This window comes from Myotis myotis, unplaced genomic scaffold (genome assembly GCF_014108235.1).
Source record: "Myotis myotis isolate mMyoMyo1 unplaced genomic scaffold, mMyoMyo1.p scaffold_m19_p_14, whole genome shotgun sequence".
Taxonomy (NCBI): Eukaryota; Metazoa; Chordata; class Mammalia; order Chiroptera; family Vespertilionidae; genus Myotis; species Myotis myotis.
Window position 1 is genome coordinate 6309641 of NW_023416318.1, and position 20591 is coordinate 6330231.

The window sequence follows — 20591 nt, forward strand, 5'->3', positions numbered from 1 at the left end:
TTCTCTCTGTTAATCTTAATTCCATTTTTCTTTCTTTCTTTCTTTCTTCTTTCTCTCTCTCCCTCCTTCCCTCCCTCCCTCCCTCCCTCCCTCCCTCCCTTCCTTCCTTCCTTCCTTCCTTCCTTCCTTCCTTCCTTCCTTCCTTCCTTCCTTCCTTCCTTCCTTCCTTCTTCTTTCTTCCTTCCTTCCTTCCGTTCCTTCCTTTCCTTCCTTCCTTCCTTTCCTTCCTTCCTTCTCCTTCCTTCCTTCCTTCCTTCCTTCTTCCTTCCTTCTTTCCTTCCTTTCCTTCCTTCCTTCCTTCCTTCCTTCCTTCCTTCCTTCCTTCCTTCCTTCCTTCCTTCCTTCCCTTCCTTCCTTCTTCCTTCCTTCCTTCTTTCTTCTTCTTTCTTTCTTTCTTTCTTTCTTTCTTTCTTTCTTTCTTTCTTCCTTCCTTCCTTCCTTCCTTCCTTCCTTCCTTCCTTCCTTCCTTCCTTCCTTCCTTTCTTTCCTTCCTCCTTCCTTCCTTCCTTTCTTCCTTCCTTCCTTCTTTCCTTCCTTCCTTCTTCCTTCCTTCCTTCCTTTCTTCTTTCTTTCTTTCTTTCTTTCTTTCTTTCTTTCTTTCTTTCTTTCTTTCTTTCTTTCTTTCTTTCTTTCAGATTCCACATATAAGTGAGATGTTGCTCCTTGTTTTCCTGTGTCTGGCTTTATCACTTAGTTTAATGTCCCCTACTTTTATTCATGGTGTTGAAATGGCAGGATTTCCTTCTTTTTAAAGATTTAATAATATCCCATTATACATATAAATATATATGTAATTATACATATATATATACATATATATATATAATTGTCTTTATCCATTTATCTGACAACAGACATTTAATTTGTTTCCACATTTTGACTATTATGACTAATGCTGCAATGAGGATGTAAGTGCAGATGATTCTTTAAGATAATAATTTTATTTCCTTTGGATAAATACCCAGAAGTAAAATTGCTGGATTGTATGGCAGTTTTACTTTTAATTTTTTGAGGTAAATTCATACTGTTTTCCATTTTCCATAATGGCCATACCAGTTTATATTCCCAGAAACAATGTACTAGTGTTTCCCTTTCTCATCTTCCTAACCAACAATTGTTTTCTTTTGACTTTTTGAAAATTGTCATCCTAATAGATGTGAGGTAATATCTCACTGTGTGTTTTTTTGTTTTGTTTTTTTGTTAATTGTCACCTGAGGATATTTATTCCCATTGAGTTTTAGAAAGTGGTAAAGAGGTGGGGGAGGGACAGAGAGAGAAATGTTGATGTGAGAGAGACACATCCATTGGCTGCCTCCCCCAGGCACCTGAGGGGGGTGGGGTGTGGGGGGAGGGAGATGGGAGAAGGGGAGGTCAGGGATGGAACCTGCAACCCAGGTATGTTCCCTTGACCAGAATCTAACTGGTGACCTTTCAGTCAGCAGGCCAGTGTTCTAACTACTGAGCCAAATTGGCTAGGGCATCTCATTGTGATTTTGATTTGCATTTCTCTAATTAGTGATGTTGACCACCTTTTCATGCACCTGTTGGCCATTTGTATATCTTCTTTAAAAAAAAAAAAGTCTATTCAGGCTCCTCACTCATTTTTAATCAGGTTATTTCTTTTGTTTCCTGAGTTGTATGAGTTCCTTATAAATACATGGTTGACAAATACTTTCTCCCATGTCAGAAGTTGTCTTTCCATTCTGTTGTTTCCTTTCCTTTTTAGTTTCATGTAGTCTCCTTTGTTTATTTTTGCTTTTGTTGCTTGCCTTTTTGGTGTCAATTCTAAAAAGTCATTGCCAAGGCCAACATCAAGGAGCTTACTCTCTGTTTCTTCTAGGAGTTTTATGGCTTCAGGTCTTACGTTTTGACTTGATTTGTATGTACAATACAAGGGGCAGATTTGCAAAAGGGTCTGTCTCCAGTTTTACTGCACTTTTATCTTTAGTTTTCCCTTTGTGCCTATATCTCAGGGAAGGTCTCCTTCCATGCTCTTGATCTTCTCCCAAGGTTTCTTGTTACTCCGTGGTTGGTAGTGTAGTTAGGAAGAGCAAGCAAGGGGAGTGTGTTCTTTGTTGTTCTGGTTCAGCATGAGTCTTACAGAAGCATGGGATCTCTTCGTTTTGGAGACACGTTTTTCCCAGTGGTCCTGCCTCTCCCGGGAGTAGGACATATTTAGTGGTTTGGTCCCAGAACATATTTCTACCTCTTGTGCAGGAGTACTGGGATTTCTCTTCTTCTAGCTGCAGTGGGTCTTCATCTGTACCGTGAAGGTAACAAGGTTTGCTGCCTTGTCCTAAGCAGCTGAAGACATTTATTTTACAGGGAACATTGCCAAAGCGTCTTCATGCTGTGTCTGCAATGACTGCTGTTCGTCCCTCTCCTCCAGGTACAAAGGATGAAGAAAGAATTCTCACCCTACTTCTAATCTTTCTGCTGAGCCTGGGAGTGGAGGCAAATTCCTCTTGTGCCCTTGGCTCCTAGAAGTTCCATATTCGCATCCCAGCCCATGAATGTCCTTTAGCCATTTGTTTAATATTTTACCTGAATATTTTCCCCAGCTTGTATGTTGCCACCTGTCTGCTGCAGGTAAACACATGCTTGGACCCTGTCTCTCTTAAAGGTGCTTGTTTTTCTTTATATCTTGGATAAGCTGGTTGCCCTGAGACTTCAGCTCTCTGGAATAAAAAAGAAAAGTCCTGATTTTGCAAATTAATTAGTTTTCCTTCTGTGATAAGCACAAAGCATGAAAGGTCCAGTTAAGCTTCCAATTTCTCTTTTTTAACTTGCTTTTCATTATTTTTATTTTTATTATCTTTTATTCTTCACTCAAGGATATTTTTCCATGGATTTTAGAGAGAGTGGAAGAGAGAGGGAAAGACAGAGAGAAATATCGATGTGAGAGAAACACATTGATTGGTTGCCTCCTGCATGCCCCTGACCAGGGCCCAGGCAGGGGAGGAGCCTGCACCGAGGTATGTGCCCTTGACCAGAATCTAATTCTGGACCCTTCCATCTGCTGGCTGATGCTCTATCCACTGAGCCAAACTGGCTAGGGACAATTTCTTTTTTTATTATTTTAAATTTTATTTCAATTACAGTTTACATTCAGTATTATTTTGTACTAGTTTTACATGTACGGCATAGTAGTGAGACGATCATAAATTTATACAGTAATTTCCCCCCTCCCCAATATTTCAAGTACAGACCTGGCACCATACACAGTTTCTACAATCTTATTGACTGTAGCCCCTATGTTGTACTTCACATCCCTGTGACTATTTTGCAACTACCAATTAGTTCCTCTTAATCCCTTCACCTTAATCACCCTATCCTTCAGCCCCCCTCCCCTCTGGCAACCATCAGTTTGTTCTCTGTATCTAATGAGTCTGTATCTATTTTGTTCATTTATTTTATTCTTTATATAGGACAATGAAGAATGTTTCCATTTCTACCATTCTGTAAAAGGAAGGTGAATGGTCCTAGTTATATAAGATCAGATCCAAAGAAAGAATCCTCCAGGCAACTTTCCTTCCAGCAGGAGCTGAACATAATTTATGCATTTTTAAAGGGAAGCTGCCATGAGGTATGTTGACACACAAAAATGTCAGATGCCTAACCATAACATTTACAGGTACATCAAGACCAGAACTCGTTGTGCCGTTGTGCTAACACAGTCTTCCTCTTGGCTCCAAACATAACTCTATATGGCCTGGTCCTAGAGAGAATGGAGAAGCCGTTCCATCCAGGAAAGGCTGGTGAACATGGACATTCTAGCCAATCTCTCTGCTTCATCACTTTAAAATGATGTGACACCTAGACCGGTCCTCCCAAACTGGGAAGCCTGGCACAGAAAAGACACCCCCAGCTTCCACTGGAAATATTAACAATGCAGTGAACTTTCCAACCAGAGACAAATCAACAACATGGGGCAGTATGGACTCTGTCTGTGCCCATATATTTATTTATTGGCTTTTTAGCACTCGTCAGTGCCCAGTACAGAGTAGGCATGCAGTATGTGTCTGTTGAGTTCTACCAAAAATCTTGCTTCAGGAAGATATACCTCTGTCTCACCCCTTGCCTTTAAATCATAAAAACAGAAATACTTCATAAATCCGTACCTGCCTCAGGGCAGTGCTGGCAGTGTTGCAATGAACAAAGGAGACCTGCTTCCTGGGTTCATTTAGTTTATAGGTTTACTTTTCTGTGTCATCCTCTCTGGCTGCTTCTCCAAATCTAGATGGAAAAATACTGTGCAACCAGAGAGTCCTTTGAGGAATCAAGGTCATTAGGAACTTTCAGCATTTGAAACAGTTCTGCAAAAATGACTGACTGAGTCAGCCAACCTCCATCAGCTCTTTCCAGAGCCCATCATTTCACAGTTCCTGCTGGGAATACAGTGCCTAGAACAGTGATGGCGAACCTATGACACGCGTGTCAGAGGTGACACGCGAACTCATTTTTTTGGTTGATTTTTCTTTGTTAAATGGCATTTAAATATATAAAATAAATATCAAAAATATAAGTCTTTGTTTTACTATGGTTGCAAATATCAAAAAATTTCTATATGTGACATGGCACCGGAGTTAAGTTAGGGTTTTTCAAAATGCTGACACGCCGAGCTCAAAAGGTTCGCCATCACTGACCTAGAACATTCTTCCTTTAAATCTCCTTAGGTGAATGATCTTGAAGAGAGACATGTCCTCAAGTTACCCCCCCTACCCCTAAGAAATGTTTGAAAGTAGTGTGCTTTCTGAGTTCTTAAATATCTGATATTCTTTTGTAGTCTTTAAATAAAAACGCCAACATGGCAAGAAGGAGAGTTCTTTAATCATAACTATTGTCTTTTACATCTCTGTAGGTTTTTCTTCACACTTTTCTGAAATTTATTGTTATGACTGAACAGTTTGAAAACAATCTAATGTTTTGATCTCTTAGAAGTAATTTATCCTTTTCATGTTTGTAAAACTCTCAATCATTGAAATTAAAAAATTTGGCAACACACCCACACAATGCACACATTGTACATTTTTCCTGGTAAGTCTCTCCTTCCTACGAACTCAAAATGTCGTACTTAATTTCTCTTTGCTGTTGTACATTGAATACTACCTCTGCTCCATCTACTGCTTTTCATTCTTTTGTTAATCTCATAAATTATCCTCTAAAATGGTTCTTTTATTATTTTATTTGCTTTTTTAAAAAATTCATTTCAGAGGGAGAGGGAGAGAGAGATAGAAACATCAATGATGAGAGAGAATCATTGATTGGCAGCCTCCTGCACAGGACCTGTGGGGATTGAGCCCACATGCAACCCAGGCATGTGCCCTTGACCGGAATCGAAGCCAGGACCCTTCAGTCAGCAGGCTGATGCCCTATCCACTGAGGCAAACCAGTTAGGGTTCTTTATTATTTTAAAAATATTTTCATTCTTTCTTCCATCAATTTTATCCTTTAGATTACTAATTTGATTCTATTCTCTTTTCCGGGGATATTTGAATGACATACTTGTGTTTTTTATCTCTGTATGGCCACATGTTAACTGATGACTATTGATGGGCAGCCTAACTTTGTATGTTAACTTGCACTCCTTCTCAGATGGGTGGGATTTCCCCAATTAAATCATTCAGCTATGGAAGGGCCACCCACCCATGTCTTGATTAAATGAGTAATGTGCGCATTGCTGTTGATGTCAGAGACATTTATGCAATGTGGTGACAGAGGCTACCTATTTCCCACTGCTCTCTGAAGACTCCTAGATACTATATCAATAGAAACTCTATCGAAGACTTCACATCATGCACTCAAATGTTTGATACCAGCCAAGTCAAAGATGAGAGTCTGCAGTATCATAGCATAGGCATTTGCACGGTGCTAGGGAAACATTCTTTCCCTAAAGGGTCCAAGTGGACAGCAGGGGAGAATTTAGAATTTATATTCATCAGTAAGAAGGATCATCCTCATTTATTTGTTTGTGTTTTATGAATTTCAGGACTAATACTTTTTATTTATTTTTAATTTTTTGTTGATAGTGTTACAGATGTGCCCATCCCCTTTACTCCCCTCTGCCCAGCCCCCACCTCTCCCCAGGCCTTCAATACACTATTGTCTGTGTCCATGGGCTATGTATGCATACATGCATAGAAGTTCCTTGGTTCATATCTTCCCATCTCCCACACCCCTTACCCCTCGGAGATCTGTTATACTGTTCCAGGTATCTATGCCTCTGGTTCTATTTTGTTCATCAATCAATTTTGTTCATATAAGTGAGATCATGTGATATTTGTCTTTCCTGGCTTATTTCACTTAGCATAACAATCTCCAGGTCCCTCCATGCTGTCACAAAGGGTAAGAGATCCTTCTTTGTTATAGCTGCATAGCATTCCATTGTGTAATGTACCACAGCCTTTTATCCATTTATCTACCGATGGGCACTTGGGCTGTTTCCAGTTCTTAGCTACTGTAAATAATGCTGCTATGAACATAGGGGTACATATATTCTTTCTGACTGATGTTTCCAGATTCTTAAGATGTATTCCCAGAAGTGGGATTGGTGAGTCAAATGGCAGTTCCATTTTTAATTTTTTGAGGAAACTCCATACTGTTTTTCACAGTGGCTATACCAGTCTGCATTTCTACCAGCAGTGTACAAGGGTTCCCTTTTCCTTTATTTATTTTTTAAAACCAGAGTTTAGAATAAGAACACTTTTTGAATCTTAAGTAATATAGACACATTTCATAGGGTAATTTCAAAGATGATTCAAAAAATATATATATATATTTTAAATATTTTATTGAGTTTTTACAGAGAGGAAAGGAGAGAGATAGAGAGTTAGAAACATCGATGAGAGAGAAACATCGATCAGCTGCCTCCTGCACACTCCCCCCCACTGGGGATGTGCCCGCAACCAAGGCACATGCCCTTGATCGGAATTGAACCCGGGACCCTTCAGTCCGCAGGCCGATGCTCTATCCACTGAGCCAAACCGGTTTCGGCTCAAAAAATATTTTTAAGCCATTTTTGTTTACTCTGCCATTCTCTATAAAAATTACTGGCCAATAGGACAAATTGAGGCATGTTGGGAAAAATTTAAATAGTGCAGCTTGACATTTCTGGTGTAGATAGTGTGAGAAGACTGTGGGGTGAGCAGGTGTGAGTGTAGAGAGGAATCTGAACCCTTTTCACTCAAAGATCTGGTACTAAGCTGGCCAGCCCAGATAGCAGGATGATAAAGAATAGGAAAAATCCCTCAAGCAACATTGTGGGTAATGAATAGAACAAAGGAAGAGTGAAGGCCAGAAGTTTATTTAGGAAGCCATAATTCAGGTGAGGGATTGACCTATTATGGTGGCAGTGTAAATGGAAAAAATATTTAGATACCAGGATAAAAATAACATAGCAACCAAATAATAGGAGAAATATGTAAAATGAGTTTATAATGACTTCCAATTTCTGTCCTGATAGAGCACATGTTGAACTCAAAAGGGATATAGGCAACCCTAGCTGGTTTGGCTCACTGGATAGAGTGTTGGCCTGCGGACTGTAGGGTCCTGGGTTTGATTCTGGCCAAGAGCACATGCCTGGGTTGTGGGCTTGATCCCCAGTAGAGGGAGTGCAGAAAGCAGCCAATCAATGATTCCCTCTCATCTTTGATGTTTCTATTTCTCCCTCTCCCTTCCTCTCTAAAATCAATAAAAATATATTTTTTAAAAGATTTATAAAAAAGGGATGCAGTTACAAGGAAAGATTTTGAAGTACTAGGAGCTAAATGTGGAACATAATAAATTCCCTTTGGACATAGTATATTTAAAAACAAATATAAGATTCCCAGGTACATACATTCAATTGGATGTTAGATGTATGGGTGGTTCTCAACCTTCTGGCCCTTTAAATACAGTTCCTCATGTTGTGACCCAACCATAAAATTATTTTCGTTGCTACTTCATAACTGTAAGTTTGCTACTGTTATGAATCATAATGTAAATATCTGATATGCAGGATGGTCTTAGGCGACCTCTGTGAAAAGGTCGTTTGACCGCCAAAGGGGTCGCGACCCACAGGTTGGGAACCGCTGGTCTAGAGTTTGAGAGAGAGGACGAAAATGAAGATATAGATTATGAGGTCAACAGCATATTAATGCCTAGAAAAGAGCCAACAGAAGATGCCAGACACTGTCCTAGGTATGTGGGATATAAAAGTGGAAAGAAAGCTCAGGTTCTTACTCTGGGGAAGCTTAACATTTTAAGCAGCAATAATCACATAGACAAATTCTTAAGCTAAGAGTTGAAAACCAGAAAAAAATAATATATGCAAGGAACCAAAAGGAGAAGTAGATCTAAGTAACTGAGGGAAAATCAAGAGTCAAAGGCATCAGAGTGTCAAGGAGAAGTGTTCAAAGGGACCAGCGATAAAGTCATTGAATAATCAGTAAACCGCCTTGATTTTGCTCAAGGGTCCATGAGTCTGCCTTTGCAATCAGAGCTGCCAGAGTGAGCACATGGGATGGGGTGCTGGCTTTGCCATTCTGATTGCTGATTTTAAAATAAATGTGTTTCTTAAAAATCTTTATTGCTGAAAGTATTACATATGTCCTCTTTTATCCCCCATGAGCCCCCTCCAGCCGGCGCCCCTCCCTCCCACCTTCAGGCCTTCACCATCCTACTGTCTGTGTCCATGGGTTATGTATATATGCACACAAGGTCTTTGGTTGATTACCTCCCACCCACCCTCTCCTGCCTTCCCTCCAAAAAAATAAATAACTCTCACCATATTTCTGATCTTTCCTTCCCAAAATATTCCCACGAATAAACCTCTGAGTCATTCTAAAGGAATTAAAACATCATGGATTCGTTGTCTAAGTTAATTACAGACATTTCTCAGGCAAGGGAAGCCTTACTCCCTCGAGCCATGTGGCAGAAAATGGATGTGTTCCAATGTTGCTCTCTTTGAATGAAGAAAAACATTTTCAGTCACAATACTTGAGTATTCTTCTCTTTGTAACCATTTCTTTTCAGGAAAATAACGATTCCTGTACACTTAAAATGATCTTAAAAGTATATTAGATTATTTTCTGTTCCTTGGACTAGGAGTAGAAGTTCACAATATCAAATTATTAGTTAATTTTATTTTTCCATCACCTTTTATCCCCTCTATGCCCTCTTTCACATCCCCCTCCTCCCTCTCTCTACCCCTCTCCAATCACCAAACTGTTGTCCATGTCCTTGAGCTCTCTCTCTTTTTTTTTTCTTTTTTGCTCAATCCCTCCACCCCTCCAATACCCCTCCCCCTCCCTATCTGAGTCACTCTATCTCTATTTTCCTTGGTAGTTCAGTTTGTTCATTAAATTCCACCTATGAGTGAAATAATATGGTACTACTCTTTCTCTGGCTGGCTAATTTCATTTAGCATAATGTTCTCCTGGTCCATCCATGCTCTTCTTTATGATGCAGTTGTTAGATGTTAAATATCATACCTTGAAAATTCTTTGAGACATATGACTTTGTGCCTCAAATTTAATATTCATTATTCAGTTGCACTTCTATGTTGCTTAGACTATCAGTGTGAGGAGTTTTCATCCTGAATGCATTTTGGATGAATTATATTTTAAATTCTGTATCAGGTTTTACTGATACTGTTAATGCACTTAAGTGTGCATTCGAACCCAGTCCTTCCCATCCACTTCTGTTTCACAGGCAAGAATTACAGTGTTCGGATAGCTATTTTCTGACTGAACTATAAGCCAGGCAAATGCTGTTCTGTGGCATGCATTTTTTTTAGAAGTGGCAAGGGAATACATTTTACAGTGGGCATCATCACTTTGAAAACATGGTTATTAATCTTTTTCCTGTGAAAAAGTGCAGTAGATAAAGAAATTAGTTAAGAGGAGGAGAGCCTAAACATTTGTTGCATGGTGTGAGATGAAAAATAAAATACATAAAATTACAGTTGAAATTCATTTTCCATAGAAAGCTTTGACTATGAAGCAATTAAAAAATATATAAGAAACTTTATTTTTTTTTTTCCTTTTCAACTTGAAAGGGCACCAGCTCTTCACTTTGTCAAGGCAAGGTAAAAAGTGGCCTTTGGATAAGTTTGTGCAGGTTGAACTAGAAAATGCCCACATCATTATCAACAATCCTATTGTCATGAAAAAAAAAAAAATAAGTGAAAGAAAGAATTTTGTGATACCACTTCAAAAAATTTTCTAAAAAAACAAATCACTAATTTACTCAGGTAACTGCTATCTAGTGAAAGTACTACACAGGAAAGGGCACAACAGGCCATTCACACTTTCTCACTCCTGTCACAGTGGTTCTTAAGTTATATTGGGGAACTTTTATTTTTTTCTTCAAAACTCATTAGCTTTATGAAACAAAAGACTTCATGATCTTATAACAAATTAAATTATATTGTTTTAGGATTTTGCCAGAGGACACAAGAATATTTAAAAATGTGAAGACATGGGAAATGCCCACATCCAAAAGCTCTGAGGGGCTATAAGAAACTTTCTATAATGAGGCAAAGTAACTGTATTTTATGCTGAGGCATTGTCCGTACTGAGATGCTCAAACTCCATGGAAGCTTACCTATGATGGGTAAGTGTACGTTACCTGAGCTTAAGGCTTGTTCTGGAAACTTCCAGCACAAAGCCTACTACTGAATTTTAGATTATTTGCCAGCAGTGTATATGGGAGCTAGCTTGAATCCTCTGCTCCAGGCCCTTTTGGGTTAGGATAATAGCTCCTAGGAGCAGAGGCTAGTTGAACGTTGAGCATGAAAGGAGGCTGGAATTAGAGAGAGAAAGCAAACAGGTGGGCTTATGATATTTTCATATAATCAATTCTCTCTCCATTAAACCAATGGACTATATAATATTGGACAATATAATGTTCTTAAACCTGGTCGACCCGTTGTACTCTTTTTCTTTCTCCCCACCCGCTTTGGGAAACAGTGAGAGAGACTCAGTAAAGAGGTTGGGTAGGAAAAAATCATTGAGGTTTCCCGAGAGGCTAATTTTCAACATACTTTTTTTTTTTTTTTTTTTTTTTCCCATAAGAACCTTTTAATTGGGTTTGTCTTTGGTTTCGCTGGACATGTGATTTAAGAGTTGACCAAGTTCCACATATAACAGAATGAAATACATTAAAGTTTTTTTTTTTCCATAATGAAGTTAGTTACTTATGACTGTACTTATATGTACAGTCATCTTCTCATGTTTGAAAATCAAGATCTCATTTTTTTTTGTTGTTGTTGTTGTTAAACAAATCTATCAGCAGTCTTTGCTGTGAACAAATATAGGACTTAGAAATTTAAGAATTGAAATAAATATCTTATGTAATGTTTGCTATAGGTTTGGGGAAGGACAACATTTTCATGGAATCTCTTTTATTCCTCACTAAATGTAATGGACCTGTTGTTTCAAAATAATTTGTGTTTTTGCTTTTTAGTCCTCACCTGAGAATTTTTCCCCCATTGATTTCTAGAGAGAGTGGAAGGGAGGGAGAAGGAAGGTAGGGATAGGGAAGGGAGAGAAAAAAGAAGGGGGGGGAGAGAGAGAGAGAGAGAGAGAGAGAGAGAGAGATTGGTTGCCCCTGCACGTGCCCCCACTGGGGCTGGGGGACCTGTAACTGAGATAGGTGGTAGGTGCCCTTGACCTGGAATCAAACCTGGAACCCTTTGGTCTGCAGGCCTAAGCTCTAAGCACTGAGAAAAATTGGCCAGGGCCAAAATAATTTGTTTTTAACTGTACACTTTGGGTTCTAATTATTCTACCCTTTGAAACTTTTCATCTCCTTTGATTCTATCTTTATAGCATGTATTTAGATTTTTCTTTTCCATCCTTCAGTAGGGAAGAAAACAAATACAGCATGCGATCACTCTATTGTAGATAGGCCTCTGGGGCAGAGGTCACAGGACCAGCTGTTTCAGCATTCTAAGCCAGTGTCGTTTTACTTTCTAGATTGCAATTGTTGCGAGAGTGGCAAAAAAATATTTTTCAAAGCACAGGCTGAAACTGGGAACTATAGTAAGCCCCTGTTATAGAATACTGCAGAATCAGCAAGTTGATGCCAGTTTGCCTCAGAGAGACTTGCAAAAGTCAAAGATTTCTCTAAAGAAATAATACCCAATTTTCCTCTGTTTTACTCTAGCACCAAACAAGATGTAATTTTTAAAACATTTACTAAATAAGTGTAATTGATTTGAGGTTGTTTTTAATTATTGCAAAAAATAAAAGGGCCTCAAGGACTGCATTAACCTTTGAATTTATAAAAGTTTAAGTATGGTCAGTAGTAAAAAAATAAAATGACAGCTTTTATTTTCTCCTTAGTCATAGGGGGTTCTTTAATGAGCAAAAGGAAGTTCCAGTATTAGGAGATACTGTGGGCTGACTGATGTGGTGATTTTGTGACCCACTCACCTTGAAAGAAAAAAAGTTACTTTTTAAAAGTTGTAATTCTTTACTAGGATATCTTCAATCTTTGTGGCATATTTTCAGGCTCAAGTTATTATATTTTAAAGTAATGCCCTGGAAATTATACCCTTGTGGACGAAAGGGGCCACACGCTGACAAGCTCAGGGAAGGCCTGCGTGGCAGCCTAGCAGACTCAGAGACCTAAAATAACCACAAAGGATGGTCTGAAATTAAACTTTAACTAAAAGCAGTTATGGTGGGCAGTTTTGTCCTAGGCCAGTATCTTCACTGACAAGATCAACTCTGATCCTTACTGAGCCCATTTGCCTTTTTGCCTCTAAGATAACATATCCTTGAAGTGTCTGGGTAATTTGTAACTTCCCTTTTTCTGGAGCCCCTGGGGCACAACCAAATGTTCTGGGGGCCAGGACAGATACTACAAACTCCTTCATTATCATGTTAATTGATCCTGCACCCACCTAAGTATGTGTCTATCATTTTACTTTTTATCCAATCCCAGGGGTTCCACCCCCCTCCCCCTTCGCTTAATCCCACCTCCTTAAATCTGTCACCAATGAATTTCTTGAATAAATACGGATGTAACCCTGCCATTCTCCGGAGCACTATCTCAATTCGTTGAGATTCTGCTTCCCGGCATATGTCGACAGTTTGGCTCAAATAAACTCACAAAAATTCTTTACAGGTTTCAATGGTTTTTTACGTTAACACCCTACAAATCTGTGGAGCTCCAGTCGCGCAATCGGTTAGCGCGCGGTACTTATACAACACCCTACAAATCTGTAATTCATACCCAGTATGTCCCTCTTCAAATTTCAAAGTTCAATACTGAAAACAAGCAAAGTGCAAAATGCTATACAGGGCAAAGCAATCCCCAAATTTTGAGTATCTTATGGGCTACCTTAAGGAACCGGCCTGAGTTGTGATGGCCATTATCTGTATGCAGGACTTTTTGTGTAATTATTTCCTTGATCCCTCAATGAGTTGGGGTGCCAGCAAGAAGCTGGTGGCATATACAAACTGAGTTCTTTGAAGGACATTTTAAAGCAATCTATTTGAAAAGGTGTGTGCAGGTAATAGAGATCACTAAAGGATAGTGGAGTTAGGCAACGGTTCTCAACCTGTGGGTCACGACCCCTTTGGGGGTCAAACGACCTTTTTACAGGGGTCGTCGCCTAAGACCATCCTGCATATCAGATATTTACATTACGATTCATAACAGTAGCAACATTACAGTTATGAAGTAGCAACGAAAATAATTTTATGGTTGGGGGTCACCACAACATGAGGAACTGTATTAAAGGGTCACGGCATTAGGAAGGTTGACCACTGAAGGAAGGTTGACATTACTCTTAAATAGGAACAAGGGCTCAATTTGCCAGAACGTGAGAAACAGAGAGAGGTGGGTAGAGAGACAGTGGCCTGCCAGGCACCGAGACCTTTAGCCATGAACACAGCCAGTCCATGGCAATAGGGAGCTCATGGATAAATAAAATGGCCTCACTCTGCTCTTTCCTCTAATCACTTGCTTGTGCTCCCTTTTGGCTGAACCAGCCTGGAGCTCTGATTCAGTATAATGTGTGGAGGAAAAAGGGCCACATGCTACCCTGACAAGCTCAGGGAAGGCCTGCATGGCGAACTTGCAAACTCAAAGACCTAAAGTAACCCCAAAGGATGGTCTGAAATGAAAACTTTAAGGAAAAGCAGTTTGTAGTGGGTAGTCATGTTCTAGGCCAGTATCTTCCCTGACAAAGGTCAAACATTACCTATTGTCTTTTTGCATCTAAGATAACAAACCTCTGAAAGGTCAGGGTAACTTGTAACCTCCCTTTTCTTTGGAACCCTCAGGGCACAACCAAAAGTGCCTTGGGTGCCAGGGCAGATACCACAAATTCTTTCATTGTTCTTGTTATCATGTTAATTGTTGACTGTTAACTATGCTGTGCCCTCCTAAGTAAAAGAAGTACCTGTCTATCATTTTACTCTTTATCCAATCCCAAAGGTTTTGCCACCCCCCGCTTTGCTTTCTCCCGCCTCCCTAATCTATCACCAATGGATTTCATGTAACCCACTTACACCTCCTTTGATTGTAATGTATGAAACAAGGTGAAAAACTGTCATTCTCTGGAGCATTACCCAATCCGTTGAGATTCTGCTTCCCTGCAATTATCAACAGTTTGGCTCAAATAAACTCATAAAAATTCATTACAGGTTTGAATGTTCTTATGTTACTTGGTATAGTGCAGCGGGATTCAAAGAAGCTCACCCAGGGCTATCTGCAGACTCAGACCCGCTGGTTCCCTGTCCATTGGATGTACATGGGTGAGTTGTCTCTTAGATCCAGAACCTTCCCTTGCTTTTGGTAGATTTGCAAGTGCTTTCCAAGTTTGTATTTTTAAGTTAACAAGTGGGAAATAGATATGCAGGTGCATAAAGATACTCAAACACATATCCTAATCTAAAAATGCCACAATTCCCATTGTCTAGATCAAGCATGTCAAACCCGAAGGCTAACATGGGCCAAATAAACAGGCATGTAGCCTGCAGGCCTCAAGTTTGACATGCTTGATCTAGATTTTAACAATGGAAATTGAGTAAATATGACTGAAAAATCGTTGTTTTTTTTTTTCTTTTGCCTCAAATTCAGAATTCTTAATTATATCCTGTAATGTATAATAAACGTAACAATTTTTAAGTCTCTTACCCTTCCTTTCTCACTCAGCCTAGCACCCCCTTTATTTTCAACCATTTTAGCTTTCAAGCCATCTTTTCTACCATTGCCTCATCCCATGACATGTACTGAGCACATTCTGTGTTTGAGGTCCTGTGTTGGGGCTGAATGAGGGGATGACATGACCCAGGCTCTGCCACTGTACTGCCTGGTAGACAAGATGAATATATAGATGAAATTCCCCAGTATTATAGAGCAACACGAAATATATGAACAAAGATTCATTGGCCTGCATCTGTAGAGTGCCTAATTTACAGCCACTAGAGGTCTGGTGCACAAATTCTTGCACAGGTGGGGTCCAGCTGGCCCATCCCTATCGGGGCCAATCAGGGCTCGGCTGGCAGGAGTGAGGAGCCGCAGGAGGTTGGCCGCCGGCCCCACCTCCCACCCCCGATTGAGGCCAGGCAGATGGGGGTGGGGTGCCGCGGGAGGTTGGCTGGCTGGCCCGGCCCCCAATTGGGCCGGTTGACCTGCCGCAGTGTGCATCATAGCAGCCAGTCATTCCGATCATTCTGGTCATTTCAGTCACTTGGCTTTTATATATATAGATGTTTCATAGAACACAAAAAGGTTGAAGTCTACCTTCAAGGGAATTTGTTTCTCTTTATTTAAATTCATAAAATGGCAAACTGATTATGATTAGGCTTCTTCCATGAGTCTACATCAGGGGTGGGCAAACTTTTTGACTCGAGGGCCACAATGGGTTCTTAAACTGGACTGGAGGGCCGGAACAAAAGCATGGATGGAGTGTTTGTGTGAACTAATATAAATTCAAAGTAAATGTTAGGTCGGAGAGAGCCCAGGATCGGATACATGCAGACATGACAAGATAATGGACTTCCCCTGGAATTTCTCACAGATCAAGGTGCCAGACACAGATACCAGCTTCTTCTCCCTGAATTCACATACCCCCACACAGATAAGAACTTCATCCTGAATATTCCGCCCATTCCCTGCAGCAGAGAATTCCTCAGCTCATGTCCCCGCCCCTCACCCAACCGCAGTATAAAAAAAGCGCCCCCCTCCCTGTTGGTGTGAATCCATGTGCCCTGTCCTTGGGGTATGTGGGTCTCCCGGGGACGCAGAATAAACCTTTTCCTTTCCTTTCTTTTCTGATTCACTGGACTCTATTTCTTGCGCCGCCTCCTGAGCCACCTAAGCTAACAGTAAACATCATTACATAAAAGGGTATGGTCTTTTTTTTTAGTTTTATTCATTTCAAACGGGCCGTAGTTTGCCTGGTTTACATGCAGGAACCATAGGTTGGCCATGTAGGTTCCATTAGTTAAACTCCAGAGAACTTATATTTTTTTATTTAAATTTAGTTAATGTAAATCCATTCTGGAAAGATAGATCTAAAGATAATGTGATGATATTTTGAGACTTCAAGACTAGGGTTGGAACCTGGAGCAGGATGATTTTCTTAAGATGTTTTAGGCCATTTTCAAAAGCCTCTGAGGAGAGTGTCTGAAAATTGTCTCCAAATAATTGCCACATTCTCCAATATTGCAGTGCATTAATTTCTTATTTAGATTATCTATAATAATAAAAGTGTAATATGCTAGTTAGACCGAACAGCTGAATGATCTTCCAGATGTCCTTCCGGACAAAGCCATGGTGGTGGGGGCCAAGGCAGAGACAGTTAGGGAGATCAGGCAGGCAGGCAAGTGGTTAGGGGCAATGAGGCAGGCAGGAGGGCCAGCGGTTAGGAGCCAGTGGTCCCGGATTGCGAGGGGGATGTACTACTGCCAATTTAGGCCTGATCCCTGCATCCTGGATTACGAGAGGGTGCGGGCTGAGCTGAGGGACCTCCCATCCCATGCAAGAATTTCATGTTCCGGGCCTCTGGTCTATATATATGCTATCTAATAATAGAGAAACATGGTAATTAACTGTAACTTTGCTACCCTTCCCATTGGCTAATCAGTGAGATATGCAAATTAACTGCCAACCAAGATGGCGGCCGGCAGCCACACAGCTGAAGCGAACATGAGGCTTGCTTGCTCCAGTGACAGAGGAAGCCAAGGTTCCCCACCTGCCACAGCCCAGCTCTGAGCTCCAGATGCAACAATGTTGCAATTATAGAAGCTAAACAAACCCAGAAACCTGCTTTCAGCCGGCAATAGCCTCAGAGCTGGAGCCGGCTCACAGCTCCATTGACAGCTATAGAAGGTAAATAAATCCCAGAAAAAATAAATAAATAAATAAATAAATAAATAAATAAATAAATAAAAAGAGGCTGGGAGCTTCAGTCATCTGCCAGCCTGAAAACAGCCCTCAGCCCCTCACCCAGACTGGCCAGGCACTCCAGTGGGGACCCCCACCCTGAAGGGGGTGTGACCAGCTGCAAACAGCCATCATCCCCTCACCCAGGCTGTCCAGGCACCCAAGCAGGACATCCACCCTGATCCGGGACACCCTTCAGGGCAAACCAGCCGGTCCACACCCGTGCACCAGGCCTCTATCCTATATAGTAAAAGGGTAACATGCAAACTCACCCTAATAGCAGAAAGACTGGGAATGACTGGTCACTATGACACACACTGACCACCAGGGGGCAGACGCTCAATGCAGGAGCTGCCCCCTGGTGGTCAGTGCGCTCTCACATAGGAGGAGCTCTGCTCAGCCACAAGCCAGGCTGACAGCTGCCAGTACAGCGATGGTGGTGGGAGCCTCTCCCGCCTCCTCAGCAGCGCTAAGGATGTCCGACTGCAGCTTAGGTCTGCTTCCCGCTGGCAAATGGACATCCCCCGAGGGCTGCTGGGCTGCCAGAGGGATGTCTGATTGCCATCTTAGGCCCAATCCCCCAGGGAGCGGGCCTAAGCCAGCAGGTGGTCATCCCTTGAGGGGTCCCAGACTGTGAGAGGGCAGAGGTCGGGCTGAGGGACCCCCCACCCCCCTGAGTGCACAAATATTTGTGCACCAGGCCTCTAGTATATATATAAAAGGCTAAGTGACCGTCTGACCATCCAACTGATAACTATTATGCACAATGATCACCAGGGGGCAGACACTCAACACAGGAGCTGCTGAGCTGTGGTGACTTGGCAGCAGCAGTTCTTGGGTGATGCATCCCAGAACCATAGAGGAGGGAGCCCGATTCTGGGGTGTGTCACCTGAGAACTGCCCTCTTGCAATCCAGGACCCCTTGGGGGATGTCAGAGAGCTGGTTTTGGCCCAATCCCTGCAGGTCAGGCCTCAAGGACCCCACCTGCTGGAGGGACCCTGCTCACTCCGCAGACATCCTTTGAGCCATGGCACCACCCCAGGTGCAGCCAGCTGGGATGGGACCACAGGAGATTGGCTCCAGGTCATGTCTGGCCCATCTCTCTCAGGCCCGCCCCACCGGCCACCTTCCAATTACTTTCCTTTCAATGTGTACAAATCCATGCACCAGGGCACTAGTCTATATATATAAAAGGTTAAGCAACTGTTTGACCCTCTGACCGGCTGGTAGTTATGATGAACACTGACCACCAGTGGACAGATACTCAATGCAGGAGCTGCCGAACAGCGGTGACTTGGCAAAGATGGTACTTGGGTGATGCACCCTAGAACCAGAGAGGAGGGAGCCCTATTTCTCACAGGGCTGCGCAGTTCCACCTTCAGCATGGGTTATGTTGTTGCTGGGGCATTGTTGGCCCCAAATCTGGTGTACTGCACATTTGCATTGTGTTCCCCACCCTGTAAAACAACAACTTTGTAGAGTGCCCTCTTGCACTCTGGGACCCTGTGGGAGATGTCGGAGAGCCAGTTTTGACCCGATACCCACAGGCCAGGCCAAAGGACCTCACCTTCCAGAGGGATCCTGCTCATTCCGCAGATGCCCTTCTAGCCGTGGCACTGCCCCAGGTGTGGCCGGCTGGGAAGGGACTGCAGGAGGTTGGCTCCAGGGCATGTCTGGCCTATCTCACCCAGTCCCACCCCGCCAGCTACCTTCTAATTACTTTCCTTTCAGTGTGCACAAATCTGAGCATCGGGAAAATAGTCCTATATAATAAAAGTCTAATATGCAAATCGACCAAACAGCAGAATGACTGGTTGCTATGATGTGCACTGACCACCAGGGGGCAGTTGCTCACAGCTGGCGAGCACAGCGGCGGTGGCAGGAGTGGGCCTAACCTGCAGTTAGACATTCCCCGAGGACTCCCGGACTGCTAAAGGGCACAGGCCAGGTTGAGGGGACCCTTTCTCCCCTCCAAGTGCATGAATGTCATGCACCAGACCTCTAGTAATATTATAAGCATCCATGAAAGAGGCATGGGGGAGTTATGAAATTATAGAATGTGTGTGTATGTGTGTGGGAGTAAGAGAAAATGAGAGGGAACAGGGAGATATTATTAGTACTAGATATGTGATAGACTTGTCAAATTTTATGAAATTAATTACATAAATTGAAAATGATAAATCAGAAGTCAGTGTATTTTGTAGCAATATGAGATTAAAATTATTCACAGATAAAAATTTAAAAGGAAACTGTGAGCAATGGGAGAATTTTGGTGGGAATCGCTGTACTCCAAGACTTAAAAGTACTATCCTGCAAATGAAAACTATCAGGACCATGAAGAATAGCATGCATACCTTAAATCATCTCGCCGTCTACATGCCTAGGATTAGGTTCTGTTCCTGGTTCTCTTTCTAATACTTTAATCAAATGCATACTTCTTTCCCTCAGAACCAAAAGATTTCATCTGTAAGATAATAAAAGTGAATTTTCAAATGTGTTTTTCAAACACGTTTAGCATCCGCATTGTGTCTTTATTTTTTTGTACAGAAGTCCACTATTACGGTGACTGCTTTTGTTTGAATGGTGGTGCAGGAACTAATCTAGTCTAATTACCTCCACTCTCTTGTTCCTGCCCTCATGGCCTCTGACACACATCCAAAGAACACAGTTTGCAAATCACTGAACCAATGATATAAGAGATTCTTTTCAGTTATGACAATCTTGGGATTAAAAGCAGGAATAGCTTAACTGAATACGAAGCTTGCCTTCACTCCTGATTAGATAAAGAAGCCCACCCTTCTCTTTTGTATATTTTTAAAAATAGTCTTGTCAGTCTTGTAAATTACCACCCACACCTGTGAAAGGGAAATATCTGGACCTCTTTCTTACAAAGAGCCAACGATACTTAATTTGCTAAATACATGTCACTTGCTCTGAGCAGGTTGGCATCTGGGTCAGATAGGTCCTCTTACAGTACTAGAGAGGATGGATAATTTTTAACTTATCTGTCTGCACACATTTTTAACAGCTTGTAGATCTTAACTACTTCTGTTTATACATCTCATTCACACATTCATAGCATGTCAATTACTTGAATTAAAGAGACAGGAGCCATACCTGAATTTTCAATTTAAAACAGATATGCCCACATCACCATTTCTTTTAGACACAGCTATTTGCTGTTGTTGCCCTGAGCCCACTTTGT